Below are 2760 nucleotides of genomic sequence, written 5' to 3' on the forward strand. Positions count from 1 at the left end.
CAGCCCAGGTAACATCCTGGTAAATCTCCTCTGCACCCTCTCCAAAGCAATCACATCCTTCCTATAGTGTGGCGACCAAAACTGCACACAGTACTCCAGCTGTGGCCTTACCAGCGTTTTGTACAGCTCCATCATAACCTCCCTGCTCTTATATTCTATGCCTCGACTAATGAAGGCAGTATCCCATATGCCTTTTTAACCACCTTATCCACCTGTTGTGCTGCCTTCAGTGATCTATGTACATGCACACCAAGGTCCCTCTGATCCTTTTTCTTTCCTAGGGTCTTACCATTCATTGTGTATTCCCTTGCCTTGTTAGTCCGTCCAAAATGCATCACCTCACACTTTTCAGGGTTAAATTCCATTTGCCACTGTTCCGCCCATCTGACCAACCCATCTATATCGTCCTGTAGCCTGAGGCTTCCCGCTTCGCTATTTACCACCCCACCAATTTTCGTGTCATCTGCGAACTTACTGATCATACCTTTTACATTCACATCCAAATCATTAATAATCACAAACAGCAAGGGACCCAGCACCCTTCCAGTCACAAAAACAACCTTCCACCATTACCCTCTGCCTTCTGCCACTAAGCCAGTTTTGGATCCAATGTGCCAAGGCACCCTGGATCCCATGGGCTCTTACCTTCCTGACCAGTCTCCTATGCAGGACTTTATCAAAAGCCTTACTGAAATCCATGTAAACCACATCCACTGCACTACCCTCATCCACACACCAAGTCACCCCCTCGAAAAATTCAATCAAATTGGTCAGACATGATCTTCCCTTGACAAAGCCATGCTGGCTATCCCTAATTAATCCCTGCCTCTCCAAGTGGAGACCAATTCTGTCCCTCAGAATTTTTTCCAATAATTTCCCTACCACTGATGTTAGGCTCACTGGCCTGTAATTCCCTGGTTTATCCCTGCTACCCTTCTTGAATAATGGTACTATGTTAGCTGTTCTCCAGTCCTCTGGCACATCCCCTGTGGCCAGAGAGGTTCTGAAAATTTGTGTCAGAGCCCCTGCAATCTCCTCCTTTGCCTCACATTTTAGCCTGAGATACATCTCATCCGGGCCTGGGGATTTATCCACTTTTAAGCCTGCTAAAACCGCTAGTACCTCCTCCCTCTCGATGCTAATATGCTCAAGTATATCACAGTCCCCCTGCCCGATTTCTATGTCCACATCGTCCTTCTCCATAGTGAACACAGATGCAAAAAATTCATTTAAAACCCTACCTACATCCTCTGGCTCTATACACAGTTTGCCACTTTGGACCCTAATGGGCCCGACTCTTTCCCTAGTTATCCTCTTGCCCTTAATAATCTATATATATAAACGAATCGTTCTGTCTATCTGTCTGTCTGTCCTCACGTGTGCGTCTGTCCGGCTATGCGCTCGAAGGTTATAGAGCGTACCTACGCGCGCGTTACCTCCAAAGAAAGCTTATGCTTCCGGGACGGTCATAAGCATATTTACTTTTCGGTCGGACGAAAGTTGTTCGTGCCTTATGCAAAAAACCTTCAAAATTAAAGTCATTATCTGCTACTTAACATTGAATGACTGACGTCAAGGTTCCACCAATCCTGTGCCGTCACGATTGACCAATCCTACAGTACAGTCCCCTGATGGTTGGCCAATCGGTGGCAGGACTAATCGTTTTCATCTCAGGGATGTGCCAGCCATTGTTTCACTGCTTCCAGCTCAAACTACTCTCCTTATCCAGCTTTGAAAAAGTTAGTATCTCTTTTAAAAATAACATAACATTTACCAAAAACGTTTTATAAGTACTTTCACTTTCATCTTTCAAGTTATTAAAAGGTAGAAATGTTGCCCGGCAGCAGATTGAGAGAGGGACACAGACAGGGCCCAAAAGCCTGGGACTTGATTTAAAATGTTGCCCGGCAGCAGATTCACAGAGGGACACAGAGAGTCCCCAAAGCCTGGCACTCGATTTAAACCGCCCGGCCCAAAACAGCCCTGGCAAAGCCGGGCTCCCCCAGCTAGTATACTTATAAAACACCTTAGGATTTTCCTACAGGATATCCACCAAAATCAAAAACCTTCTTTGATCCCCGAGGTACAAAGAGTTGGAGACTTACAGAGCTGCCTCTGAAGCCGAGAATCGCTTTGCCCGATTAAAGCAAGTCTACTATCCCATTTGAGAGTTCAATATTTATACACTTTTCCAGTGGTATTCCCTTTAAGGTTTTCTGCTGATGCAAGCTAATTATCGCTAGTCATTTTTCTGCTGACCTCTGCAATTCTTACTGCCAGCTCAGCCAGACTCATGTCTCATCTCTAGGTGTTCTAAGTTTACCATATAAAAACAGTGTGATGGCAGGTGTTCTTTATTTTATGTGCTTCTTTACGAAGTGTAAGTTAGAACACCTTATCCATGGTGAACCATTGTTTCATTCCAAAAAGTTCAGCTTGTCAGAGCCCTTAACCTTCTTTTTCAATAAGGTTATTTATTCAGGGTCAAGAACTACCTTATCTCAATAGCCAGAATGCTTTCATAGCTATTTCATAGTTAGGTTTCTAAATTTCCAAACCCAGTTTGTCATGTTTTAATAGGGCCAGAATTCTTTCATAAGATAGTGTATTTTTCTGAATAGATTTTATCGCTTATTTCTTCACCCTCCCCTCGTGAACAAAAAATGCGCTCGAACATCAAGGCAGAGTTTGGTCAATGTTACAAATAAGGTTACAATAGTACATTAATTTCACGAGATTCACAAGAGCCCAATCATTGGC

This window comes from Somniosus microcephalus, chromosome 2 (genome assembly GCF_052327205.1).
Source record: "Somniosus microcephalus isolate GS21.2 chromosome 2, FLI_Smic_1.0, whole genome shotgun sequence".
Lineage (NCBI taxonomy): Eukaryota > Metazoa > Chordata > Chondrichthyes > Squaliformes > Somniosidae > Somniosus > Somniosus microcephalus.